A 14,639-nucleotide genomic window follows, 5' to 3' on the forward strand; every position below is an offset into this window, starting at 1 on the left:
ATCTGTTACCCAGTCATCTTGCATGATGGCACAGTGGTTAGAACTGCTGCCTCAGAGTGCCAGGTTCAATCCCAGCCTCAGGTGACTGTGCAGCCCAAGTTCATGTGTGATAAATGCTGGCCCAGTGAACAATATTCACACTGTGTGAACAAATCGAAATAATTTTATATATGTTTATATTTATAATGTTTTGCCACGTCACAGTCTATTATATTTTACATTAAAAGTGATTGAAACATTGTAATATCGCTGGATGTATAGATGACACTTTGATGCTCACTAACTCTGCGAATATTATGTGACCTTGATGTTGGAGCCATGGATCTAAGCTCTCAGTGCAGGATTTGTAAAGTGCCACCAAGTTGTGCTATACTAATATATTTACCTGGAACATAGTGGTATCGCTTCTCGGCCTTTTGGCTAAGGTCAAGTGTATGATCAAAGCCAAGGACTCGGATTTCTCAAGGAGCTATCGGATTTCGATGGGCATTGTGGATTGAAGAAGCAGGCGTCAGATGACCATCTACAACACAGTGGCATTTTGATCATGGTAAACGGTGAAAGTGCTTTTTCTACATTGGACAAGTTTTTAGTCACATTAGGCCCGATTTTACCATTTTGATTCAAAGTGCTGAATCTGGGAGTGTTCCAGACCCGGCTTGTAAATCTGTTCTTCTGCACCCCCATATGCACTCTGTCTGAAAGAAAAGCAGCCATTCCAAATTGCACTGCAGAAGCCTGTGGGAGGGGTTTATCGCACCTAAATCACTGCTGATCCAATCGGAGCCTTCAGCTGCGCACGCGCAGTAAAAACAAACTTGGAAAACGCATCCCTGCCACATTGCTGCCAGGTTGGATAATGCCTTCTCCCTGGCCCCCACGGACATTGCCCCACCCCCACAACATTACTATCCCCCTTATTCCCTCACCCCCCTGCTACCCAGACCGATCGCAGCCCTCTGCCCCCCTCACTGCCCCCCTCACCAATTGCACGCAGAATGGCAATGGACTCCCTTCCACCAGAGAACGATCTGACCTGCATCTCTCCTCCCCCCCACCAGAGAACGACCTAACCCGCCTCCCTCCTCCCCCAACGAGAGAACGCCCTAACCCACCTCCCTCCTCCCCCAACCAGAGATCCATCTGACTTACTTCCCTCCTGCCCCACCACCGATCTGAGTAAAGAACCACTGGAAGCTTTGAACTTACTTCCCCAGAAGCTGGAGCACCCCAATCAGACTTTTGCGGACCAAGTCTATTTTGCACCAAATCTGGATGGGCAAACGTGGTGGTAAAGGGGGAAATGCTGGAGAGTTTGATCATCCAGCCCATTAAGTTAATTTAAATGCATGCAAGTGCCCGACTTTACCAAGTTTTCGCACCCAAAAACGGGCGCAACTTGATAGTGAAATCAGGCCCATTGTCTCACTTGTCAGCTGTGCATTGGGTTTTATTCCAACATTACATTTGTGGGGCTATTTTCACCTAAACATGAATATTGCTCAAGAAAGACATATTGCTGAGGCATTTTTTGCCCAGCTCTTGAATTGAGGCCATTCCAGAAGATAGTTCAGAGCTAACTACATTGCTGCAGATCTGAAGTCACACGTCGAACAGACCAGGTAAGGACGGCAGATTTCCTTCCCTAAAGGACATTAGTAAACTAGATGGGTTTTTGTAACAACCGAAGTTAGTCACAATATCTTTCAGTTCCAGGTTTTATTAATTTAGTTTAAATTCCTTCAGCTGCTGCAGTGGGATTTGAACCTGTGTTCCCAGAGCATTCTGGGCCTCCAGTGATATCACCATTGTATCACCATCACCCATGATACCTGGGCCATTTAAAGCACTAAAGGATCCTGCTCTCATCTGCCAAAACTGCTCACTATTCTAGAAACACCCTGGAGTGCAAAAATTCTTTTCTGTGCTGCAGACAGTTTTCACAAACTCCTCCCCTGCCTCCTTCACCAAGGGACAGACACTCATGAATATTTCTGTCACCACGATTGAGACTGTCTGCTCAGCTGCTTTTGTTGCTTCCCTGTTTTCTCCCGGCTCACTGTGCCAAATATCCTTTGTATTTTCTCCCTACCTAGCCCTGAACTCGCATCTTTCCCCAATATCTGTCCTATCAACCCTTATGTCCTTCACAAGCTCCTTTATCTTCACTCAGGCTCTCTTTTGTCTTTGAAAATTCTGTGAGGCAATGGCTCCAATCCTTTCTTTGGCAATGTCTCAGGTTGACTCAGGTTGTTTGCAACCTTGGAATTGAATTAGACCCAAAGATGAACTCCCGATCACATAGTCACACCATCACTAAGACTGCCTATTTCCATCTCTGTAACATTATCCGAATCATTCCCAATTCCGGAATTCAATAAAAATTCACTACATCAACAACTTTCAATTGATTTTCTCAGTAAGTTCATTTCCAACTCCCTCTTAAAATATATGGTTACCACCTTCCCAAACATGAACTCAACTCTGTGTTAACCATTCATGGTGCTGAATTCCTCAGGTGGGGAATTAGTTCTCCCCAGTCCCCCCTCCCCTGGTTTATAATACTGACCCAATTGTGCCAAGTCTTCAGAAGCTTCCTGTTTGCAAGGATCACAACCTCTGCCACCTCAAAATAAAACGAATGATGACAAGATGGCAGAGTCATCCACCCCTTACATTGGGTATTCCTATTCCTTTGGCTGGTGTATCAATGGAGAAGAGCATTGTAGTATCATAGAAACCCTAGAGTGCAGAAGAGATCATTTGGCCCATCAATTCTGCACCGACTCACTGACAGAGTATCTTATCCTGGCCCACTCCCTGCTATCCTATCTCTGTAACCCAACACACTTACCATGGCTAATCTATCTAATGTACACATCTTGGGGCACTAAGGGGAAATTTTACCATGGTCGATCCACCTAACCTGCACAAATTAGGCATGTGGGAGGAAACCAGAGCACCAGGAGGAAACCCACGCAAACATGGGGAGAATGTGCAAACTCCACACAATCACCCAGGCCGGAATTGAACCTGGGTCTCTGATGCTCTGAGGCAGCCACAGTACACTCAGTGAGATAACAGCCTCTACTTTAGAATTTGTGAGCCCAACAACAGGGTTCTGACCAGGCAAGAAACCCGGACCTATGATGACATTCTCAATTATATATTTTTTCAAAGGTAGAAATTGGCCCCCATTTAAGAGAAATGACCTGATGGTGTTGTAAACAGTAACTTGCCTTCAACCATTGCCCATCTTCTCTTTTAGAGGATGATCAACTTTAGGTGGCAACTATGGCTCAGTAGGTAGCACACTCATCTTCTGAGCTCAAAGATTATGGGTTCAAGCCCCACTTCAGAGACCTGGACACAAATTGAGGCCTACATTCCTGTTCATTGAAGATATTTGAAACATTTGCAAATGCACAAGTCCAAGTCTAAGTAGAAGTCCAACACTGTCAGGTTGCAATCCTGACGATTATGCCAGGGTCCCTCTCTGTTGTTGTGCCTGCTGGTGTTTACAAATCAGTGGGAGGAAATCTCATTTGTGGAGATGAGGTGGGTATAGCTGTTATTGAGACTTTGGCACCCAGCCTTCACATGGCAGCTGCAATTGTTGGTGTCCACCATCTCCACAGGACTGATTTCTCCTTATCCCAATTCCTGTCTTTTGTCTTCACGTCCATTTTTTTCATCATTAACATCCTTGACTCATCTGTCATAACCCCTGTGCATTTCGCACTGCAGTGACATCAAATGGACTTGAAATTTATGAGAATTTAAGGGTGTCAATGGGATTAAAAGATTGCTCTGACACCATTCGGAATTGGAATGTGATGGGAATGGAATATCGGAATCGTGTCCAGTTGTTATTTAGGAAAAGCAAAAACATGCGGGAAGAAATTCTGCGGGAGGTAATTACTTAAAACATTTCAGTAGCACATGGGAACTCAACTGCAGAGTATCGCAGCAGTTAAAATCCCCCTTTTCAATAATTTAACTCTTGTTTTTATGGCCATTTCCAATGCCACATCATTCAGCTTTCTTGTTCTCATTCTGTAACTCTCTATGTAAATCCCTCTGCCTTCCTACGCCTCTACCCAATATCCTATGTCTCATCCAAATCTACCTTTAAGACTGAGTTCTTTTTCCAAAAAGTTTAGGGAAATGGGCAAATAATTGCAAATTATGTTTAACCTAGACAAATGTTATATACAGTATGGAGGCATCACCAACATGGAATATATTTAGCAACTACAGAGGGTAAGGGAAGCAGTTGAGAGAGCGTCATTGTGTACAGATCACTCCAAATCAATGAAAACAAAGGAAAGACTTGCATTTATATAGCGCCTTTCATGACGTCAGGACATCCTGACTGCTTTACAGCCCATGAAGTAACAGTGTAGTCGCTCTTAAAGCATTATAAATGTTGCAGTCAGTTTGCGCACAGCAAGCACCCATGAACAGAAATGTGTTAAAGACTAGATGATCTGCTTTTTGTAGTGTTCACTGAAGGATAAGTATTGGCCAGGATATGAGAGCCAACTCCCCTGTTCCTCAAAGAATCGTCACACAATCTTTTACATCAGGAAGAAGACAGAGTCTAAATTTAATACCTTACCCAAAATGCAGCACTGCTGTGGTAAACTCGATTTTTGTCTCAAGGTCCTGGTGGGTGATTTGAACAAACAACCCATGATTTAGATGTAAGTGTGGTACTAACTGAACCATGGCTGACTCCATGCTGGAGAAATGCTGTAAGATATTGTGATATATGAATAAAAATATACAAGTCAAGTGACATTTTGCCTTATATTTACTAATCCTTATTTTGATTCCTGCATCCATGTTTGCTCCCTCACATGGCGGGTGATAGTGACCTTGAGGAGTTCCAGATGAGAACCACAAGAATGATTCCCATCCTTAGTGATTAGCACTGCTGCCTCACAATGCCAAGGACCCAGGTTCAATTCCAGCCTTGGGTGACTGTGTGGAGTTTGCACATTCTCCCTGCTTCTACGTGGATTTCCTCCGGGTGCTTTGGTTTCTTCCCACAGCCCAAAGATGTGTTGGTTAGATGGATTGACAATGTTAAATCGCCATGTGCGGATTAAATGGATTAACAAGGATCAATATGCTGGGTTATGGGGTTATGGCTGGGCATTGGACCTAGGTAGGGTTTGTGCAAACTCAATGGGCTGAATGGCCTCTTCTGCACTGTAGGGATTCTATGATTGGCTTTAGAGTAGCATATCCTTCAAGGTGGCTGGGTACAAGTATATAAAATAATGAAAGATCTGGACTACAAAAGTCACTGATAAATTATTTTAGTGCAACAGTGTGAGGAGAACCAGGGGTTGTGCACTTAAATTATTCAGAAGTGGGAAGAGGTTGGAAGACGATGGTTCTCCATTTCACCAGTGTGTAGTGAGCCTCTGGAGTATAAAATGTACCTGGTTGGCAGCTTGTTTAGTGCATGTGGACCTTCAAAGTAGAGCTGGACAGGGGCCACTTCATAAAAGAAGTAGTTAGCACAAGTGTAGTTAATCCTCTGGACTGATTTTTAATCACCTGGTGGGGGCCTGGAGAGAAATTCCTACATTATTACCCCTGCTCCTTCTCACCATATTTTGAGTGACTTTTGCCTTTCCCAGAAGACTACATGTATGCTGGAGGATAGCAAGTGTCGAGTCATGATGTGGGCATTGTGCTTTGGGGCAGGTTTGGAAAATTTGTCTTCTGCTTATCATTTTCTTATAAGTTTATGTGCCTCTTTAACAGCACTTTTGGCTGCCTCTTGAATCTGCCCTGTCCAAATCTGCCTCCCATTTGCCTTGAATTGCTTCACTATGTTAAATGCACAACATACATGGGAAACCATTGTTAAAAAATGTTTTCGCTGAACCAGAATTGTTGGAACACACACGAGGCCACAATAAATCCATGGGTTGGGATTTTGTTGTTTCCAGTGCAGATTTGCACTGGATTTTTGTGCTCTCTGCAACTACAGCCAGGCAATTCACTTCAGTCTTAAACTGAGAAAAGGTTAGGAAATGCAGAAGGACTATAAATCAGTTTCCAACAACGAAAAGGATGTTGATCCCAGCTGTATGAATGTTATTCCAGTTCACCGTGCCAGAAGCTGACATTACGGATGCCAACTGGGACAAGTAACTACGTAGCTCAAGGGTTAGAGCAAAGGTCTCATAAACCACTGAATTTGTGTGTTCAAATCCCACTGGGGAACCCTCCCCTTTAATGCTGTGCCATGCTAATGGACCAGAAATCTGGTGATCTAGAAGTGTAATAGCACAAGGGTATAAACTGAAATCCCACCATGGCTGCTGTAGAATTCAAGTTCAATTAATTAACTTGCAAACCTTCAAAGATAGAGCAGAGGAATAAGACAGATTGGATTGTTCCAGGTCTATAGTTTCAATGTTTATTTATTAGTGTCACAAGTAGGCTTATGTTAACACCGCAATGAAGTGAAAATCTCCTGGTCACCACACTTTGGTGCCTGTGTGGATACACCAAGGGAGAATTTAGCACAACCAATCCATGTAATCAGCACATCTTTCGGACAGTGGGAGGAAACCTATGCAGACACAGGGAGAACATGCAGACTCCACACAGAAAGTGATTCAAGCTGGGATTTGAACCTGTGTCCCTGGCACTGTGAGGCAGCAGTGCTAACTACTAACTCAAAAAGGAGGAGTACTGGGGTTTTTGAGAAACATTAAGGTAGACAATTCTCCAGGGCCTGATGGGATATACCCCAGAATACTGAAAGAAGCAAGGGAGGAAATTGCTGGTGCCTTGAGAGAAATCTTTGTATCCTCACTGGCTACAGGGTAAGTCCCAGAGGATCAGAGAACAGCCAATGTTGTTCCTTTGTTTAAGAAGGGTAGCAAGAGTAATCCAGGTAATTACATCAGTGGTTGGGAAATTATTGGAGAGGATTCTTCGAGGCAGGATTTACTCCCACTTGGAAATAAGTTGACGTATTCATGAGAGGCAGCATGGTTTTGTGAGGGAGAGGTTGTGCCTCACTAACTTGATTGAGTTTTTAGAAGAAGTGATGAAGCTGATTGATGAGGGTAGGAAACTGGATTTGTCTACATGAGCTTCAGTAGGGCCTATGACAAGATCCCCCAAGGCAAACTGGAGCAGAAGGTGAGGTTGCATGGGATCAGAGGTGAGCTGGCAAGATGGATACAGAACTGGCTCAATCATAGAAGACAGAGGCTAGCAGTGGAAGGGTATGTTTTTGAATGCAGGGCTGTGGCAAGTGGCATTCCTCAGGGATCAGTGCTGGGACCTTTCCTGTTCATAATATATATAAATAATTTGGAGGAAAATGTAACTGGTTTGATTAGTGAGTTTGCGGATGACACAAAGGTTGGTGGATTTGTGGATGATAATGAGGACCATCAGAGGATACAGCAGGATATAGATCAATTGGAGACTTGGGTGGACAGATGGCAGATGGAGTTTAATCCGCACAAATATGAGGTAATATATTTTGGAAGATCTAATACAGATAAGAAACACACAACAAATGGCAGAACACTTAAGAGAATTCTGGATGTACAGATACACAGGTCACTGAAAGTGGCAACGCAGGTGGAGAAGGTAGTCAAGAAGGCAATTGGCATGCTTGCTTTCATCAGGCGGGGGCATTGACTTTAAGAATTGGCAAGTCATGTTGCAGCTTTATGAAACCTTAGTTAGGCTGCACTTGGAATATAATATTCAATTCTGGCCACTACACTACCAGAAGAATGTGGAGGATTTGGAGACGGTAGAACATAGAACATAGAACATCACAGCGCAGAACAGGCCCTTCGGCCCACGATGTTGCACCAACCAATTAAAAAGCAATGACCCTCTAACCTAAACCAATCCCTTTCCATCCATAAACCTATCCACGGATCTCTTAAACGCCCCCAAACTAGTCGCATTTACAACTGCAGCAGGCAGGGCATTCCAATCCCTCACCACCCTCTGGGTAAAGAACCTACCTCTGACATCCGTCCTATAACTACCACCCCTTAATTTAAAGCTATGTCCCCTCGTGCTAGCTTTCTCCATCCGAGGAAAAAGGCTATCACTGTCCACCCTATCTAAACCTCTAATCATCTTATATGTTTCAATAAGGTCCCCTCTTAGCCGCCTTCTTTCTAACGAAAACAACCTCAAATCCCTCAGAAAAGATTTACCAGGATGTTGCCTGGTATGGAGGGCATTAGCTATTAGAGCTATTAGTGATTGGGGAAACTTGGTTTGTTCAACGGAGGTTGAGGGGGCAGCCTGATAGAAGTTTACAAGATTATGAGGGGAATGGACAGAGTGGATAGTCAGAAGCTTTTTCCCAGGTTGGAAGAGTCCATTACCAGGCGGCATAGGTTTAATGTGCAAGGGGCAATGTTTAAAGCTGTACAAGGCAAGTTTTTTTACACAGAGGGTGGTGGGTGCCTGGAACTCACTGCCAGGGGAGGTACTGGAAGCAGATGAGACAGTGACTTTCAAGACCATCTTGACAAATGCATGAATAGGATGGGAATGGAGGGATATTGTCCCTGGAAGGGTAAAGGTTTTAGTTCAGTTGGGCAGCATGGTCGGTGCAGCCGTGAAGAGCCGAAGGGCCTGTTCCTGTGCTGTAATTTTCTTTGTTCTTTGTACTGTGCCAACTTGCTGCCTCAGAGGTAGGAATGCTGAGTGAGTGAAGTACCATAATCAATAACATCATTTCTCTCAACAAATTTTTGCTCTCCACTGGAGTACCCTTTTCTTTCCATGCTGGCAGAATGGTTTGCACTGTTGCCTCACAGTGACAAGGACATGGGTTCAATTCCGGCCTTGGGTGACTGTGTGGAGTTTGCACATTCTCTCCATATCTACATGGGTTTCCTCCAAATGGTCTGGTTTCGTCCCACATTTCAAAGATGTGTGGGTTAGGTTAATTGGCCACGGCAAATTGCCAATTAGTGTCAGGGGGATTAGCAGGGTAAAGATGGGGGAATCACAAAGATAGGGTCTGGGTGGGATTGTTGTTGGTGAATGCTCGATGGGCTGAATGGCCTCCTCTGCATTGTGGTGACTCTACCTTTCCATAAAACAATGTACCTGTGAATGGATAGGTTAAACCATAACACAGAATTAGTCAGTGTGTTCCAATGGTTCATTGTATCGCTGTATTGTCTGTTAACTTTGTATTCCACTAAGAGCATTTAATGAAGATATTCTTTTCACTTTTATAGAGCTGTTTTATCCAATAACACCAGAGTTACTCTGTGCAGATAAATGCAACTATTTAAATGGTTTATATCTGTTTGCTTTCAACCTTTAAAGCTGAATTTTCCCAACTTTAAAAATCTAGGTAGGAAAACTTCTTAATTTTGGTTGCCTCCAGAGATTACAGCATATACAGTCTACAGTTGGCAGATGACTGTAGCGTCATTCCCGGCTCTATAACAGATTTGCAAGTCACTTTTGCTCTCTTCAATCCTACATACAAGAGACTTGATCTGTACTTGAATGCTGTCAAAACAAATCCTATCTGTCAACCCACACCTGCCAGCCAAATATTCCACCCTCTGTGCGTGAGGAAGGTTAGACTCTGAAATATGTTGATCACTTCCCATTCCTTGGCAGCTACCTCCCTCAAAAAGGCCAACATTGATGATGAGGATCATACCACATTGACTGTGGCAGCTCAGTCTTCTAAAACAATGATAGTAAGCATTAGCATCAAAAATCTCTACAAGTCAACAAAAACCCTAGTGTATAGAGCAGTGTTCGCCACCAGACCCCTGAACTGAAGTAAGACCCGGACTGTGTATCTGTGACACTTCAGAGTACTAGAAAAATTCCATCTGCTCTGCCCTGCTGCACTCTCTGAATTCAATGGGAGGACCATTGTGAAAACGCTCGTGTCCTTTTTGAAGCTAATTACGCAAGCATTCAGATAGACCTCCTGCAAATCAACTGTGAGGGACTGGACATTGTTTAGCTGGGTGAAAAGTGTCTCCCCAATCAGGTTCTGACCTCTTGGCCAATGTTCCAGTAGGGGACAAAATAAAAGTTACAAAGATGCCCTGAAGCTGCTCTTGAAGCACAGCAGCATCAAACTCAATTGCTCGGAGCAGATTTTTTAAAAGTTTATTTATTAGTCACAAGTAAGGCTTACATTAACACTGCAATGAAGTTACTGTGAAATTCCTCTAGTCACTACACTCCGGTAGCTTTTCAGGTCAATGCACCTAACCGGCACGTCTTTCAGACTGTGGGAGGAAACAGGAGCACCTGGAGGAAACCCACGCAGACATGGGGAGAACGTGCAAACTCTACACAGACAGTGACCCAAGCCAGGAATTGAACCCAGATCCCTGGCACTGTGAGGTAGCAGTACTAACCACTGGCCACCGTGATGCTATAACTGGTTCAGAATGGTGAAAGCCTGTCCATCAGGTTGCATCAACCTTTGAGTTCCAACACATTAAATGTTGAGGCAAACCTGTGGCAGAAAAGGGAAAAAATATTCTGCACCCCGTATCCACTACACCATGGGGCATCCTGTCCAATGTGGCCATTATATTCAGTGATTTCATTTAAAACTACAAAAAAAACTATTGCAAAAATCAATGATGTATGAACAGGTGAAAACATTTAGTTTCTGTTTTGCCTTTAGCAATATGCAGGGAAGGAGAGGGACACCTACAACGTTTATTGAAGGCTGCCATCTAGTGGTGTAACTTTTGCATCTACAACAAAACCAAATTTCACAAACCCCTTTTTTCTCACTTTTGGGACACAGTTGGGGAGGCAGTGGTGTAGTGATATTGTTACTGGGCTAATAATTCAGAGATCCAGTGTAATATTCTGGGGACTGGGGTTCAAATCCCACCATGGAGAAATTCGAGTTTCATTTAAAAAATCTGGAATTAAAAGTCTAATGATGACCATGAAACCATTGTCACTTGTCACAAATGTCTGTTTAGGGGAGAAAATCTGCCATCCTTACCTGTCAAGCTCTCAAATGGCCTTGCAAGCCACTCAGTCCAAGGGCTGAGGCAATTAGGGATAAGCAATAAATGCTGACCCAGCCAGAGATAAGTATTCCTACATCTTGCGTAGGAATAAAAAAAAGTGTTGCTGACAAAACTGCTTGCTTCTGAGAGGGTTATGGGTTTTCTTCTTGAACTACTTGGATCAGGGATGTCCTTCAAAGAAGGAAATCTGCAATCCTTACCTGATTTGGCTATATGTGACTCCTGAGCCACAGCAACATGATTGACTCCACTTGTACCAACAGGCTATAAGCAAGGGTAGGCTGAGTAGTAGGAATGCTAAAGGCACACCAGCCTTGTGGATCCCTGCAAACATCTGAGGACTAGTACCAAAGTTGGGAGAGCTATCCTTCAGACTAGACAAATAATCAAATAAAAGCAAAATATCGCGGATGCTGGAAATCTGAAATAAAAACTGAAAACACTGGTAAAACTCAGCAGTGTGCAAAATTGGATCAATTAAGAGCAGGTCTAAACACTTAACACTAAGCATTGATGAGGGGTCTATCATTAGCAGCAGAATTACATTCCACCATAATCAGTTACTTGATGGTCCTCACTCCTTCTTCATTAACAAGATAGATAACTACCTGTTTCAATGAAGAATGGAGAAGAGTATGCCAAGAGCAATATCAGATGAACTTTGATGCCAAGCTGGTGAAGCTGCAACACAGATACCAATCAGCAGCAATAGTAGCCAAAAGAATTCAATTATCATTACAAACAAAAGATCACATCAAAACTCTGCAGTCCTGCCACAACCAGTCATCAATAGTGATATTAATGTAGGGAGAAGGATTCATGAGCATCTTCATCTTCAATGATGGCAGAGTATAGCATAATGCAAAAGACAAGGCCCTGAAGTGTTTCAACCACACTAAGTGATTTATTCTTCTTGGCCTCCTTTAAGGTTCTGGCCATTACAGATGCCAGTTTTCATTGGTTCAATTCACTCAAGATACAGCTGTGTCCACTGGACACAGTCAAGATGACAGGTCCTGACAACATCCCAGCTGTAGTGCCAGAAGGCCTGTGCTACATGGAAATCAAGAAGGCTCACCATCAACTTCTCAAGGATTGGAAGTAGGATTTTCCAGTGAGGCTTTTACTTCTAGAATTAATTTATGAAAAATGTTGCCATGTGGCGAAAGTATTCCTACATTGCTATTTGGACATGTAGGGATTTTGACCCAGCAACTATGAAGAAATGACAATACATATCCAAGTCAGAATGGAGTGTGAACTGGGAGGAAACATGGAGTCAGCTGCTAGATTGCCCTTCTGGTAGTGGAAGTAATGTGTTGGGATGTGCCCCTTAAGAATCTCTGGTGACATGCTGAAATGCGCTCTACAGATAGTGCATACTGCAGCCATAGTGTCCGGTGGTGAAGGGTGTGAAAGTTTAAGGTAGTGGGTAATGTGTCAATCAAGAAGATGGCTTTGTCGTAGGTGATCTCAAGTTCTGAATGTTTCTGTAGCTGCACTCATCTAGGAAACTGGTATATATTCTATCACAATCATGTAGGTGGTGAGCATCCAAGCTTTATTTCCTCTAATAGTCAAAGCATTTATGTAGCCAGCCCAGTTTATTTTCTAAAAAAAACAGCAGTCCCTAGGATGTTGACTGTGATGGTAATCACACAATGTCAAGGGAAGGTTGTTAGACTTTTTTTGTTGGAGATGGTCATTGCCTGACAATGGTGTGGCACAAATTTTACTTCTCAGCCCAAATCCGGATGTTGTCCAGGTCTTACTGAGTGCTGACACAAACCGTTTCATTGAGAAATTGCAGATCAAGTTGAGCACTTTGTGATCAGCAAACAGCTGAAATGTTTGGTCTCCATCAACCAAAACCATTTTCCTTTTTGCCCCATATAGCTCCTGTCATTGGAAAGAATTTTTCCTGATCCCTTTTGATTTCAGTTTTTCTAGGCTTCCCTGGTGGCATGTGGCAAGCCTAGAAAACTTGCCTTCTTTAGCATGACATCAGTTTTTCTCATTCCTCTGTGAAACACCTAAATGTTTTGTGTTTGTAATGTTAAACAACTGATATAAGTGTCGTTGTTCTGAAAAGTGAAGGAGCTTAGAAGAGCAACTATACAGGATGTATTAAAGTTGAGCTGTTGAAATTGCCAGGGACAACTTATTCCAAAGCATAGCTTTATAGTTGCATAAACAATTGTTAGGGAGTCAAAAGCTACTGGGATATAAATTTGGTCATTTACTTTTAAGCACAATGGTTGGGATCTTGCAGACAGTGCAAAGAGTTAACATTTACCATTCCTTGCACTTACAACAGTAAACAGGGTTTCCTTGGGCTTTTGAGTAGCTAGATATTCTTTCCTGCTGGCACTTTCTACAGGTTAATGTGAATAGGATGAGTTAACAATATATCTTGTCAGATTCTTGGGACTGAAGAATCCTGAGATATGCAGGGTGGTACTTAATGAAGGCAATGGGGATCTTGCCTGTTGACTGAAGAGCCAGCAAAGGCCCTGTGTTATCTCTTTACAGGAAGGCCTTCCAATCAGTCAGGCTCAGTGTGACACATTTGGGTGTACTGGAAACTATACAGATTAATATACAGGGCTCTGTTCCTTGAAGACAGAAAGAAGATGTACACACATTGGGTCCTATTTTGTCATTTTGTTCCTAAGTGCTGGGCAGACTTAAAACTGGGAGTATTTCAGATCTGACTTTTAGACCCGTTCTCAGCCGCCCTCATAAGCACTCTGCCTGAAAAAAATCTCAGCAATTCCAAATTGTGCTGCAGAAGCCTGTGGGTGGGCCTTAACGCACTCAAAATCCTGCAGTGCCGATCAGCACCTCCAACTGCGCATGCGCAGAAAAAAATGGTAGAACGCAGCTCCCCTGCCACATTGCTCCCAGGCCATTTAAATGCATTTGCATGCCCAACCTAACTGGCACTTCCCCCTTTACCACTGCGTTAGCCAATCCAGAATTGGCGTGAATCAGACTGAAAAAGTTAATGCCTCTCCATGGCCCCCACAGACATTTGCTCCACCCCCACAACATTGCTGACCCCCAATCCCCCCACTCCCTCTGCCACCCAGATAGAATGAGGGCCCCTTCCCCCTCACATCTCAGGCAGAGTGATAGTGGAATCCCCTTCCCCCTCACTGATCTCAGGCAGAATGGCAGCGGATCCCACCTTCCCCCTCACTGACCTCAGGCAGAGTGGCAGCAGATCCCCCTTCCCCTTCACTGACCTCAGGCAGAGTGGCAGCAGAACCCCCCCTTCCCCCTCACTGACCTCAGGCAGAGTGGCAGCAGAACCCCCCCTCCCCCCTCACTGACCTCAGGCAGAGTGGCAGCAGATCCCACCTTCCCCCTCACTGACCTCAGGCAGAGTGGCAGCAGACCCCCCTTCCCCCTCACTGACCTCAGGCAGAATGGCAGTGGATCCCACCTTCCCCCTCACTGACCTCAGGCAGAGCGGCAGCGGACCCACTTTCTCCTCCCCACTGATCTCAAGCAGAGACCCGTCGGACGCTTGGCACTTACCTCCTCACTAACTGGAGCTCCCAAATTGGACTTTTTCGGTCT

The sequence above is a fragment of the Carcharhinus amblyrhynchos genome, chromosome 2 (genome assembly GCF_965287045.1).
Source record: "Carcharhinus amblyrhynchos chromosome 2, sCarAmb.v2.hapA, whole genome shotgun sequence".
NCBI lineage: Eukaryota > Metazoa > Chordata > Chondrichthyes > Carcharhiniformes > Carcharhinidae > Carcharhinus > Carcharhinus amblyrhynchos.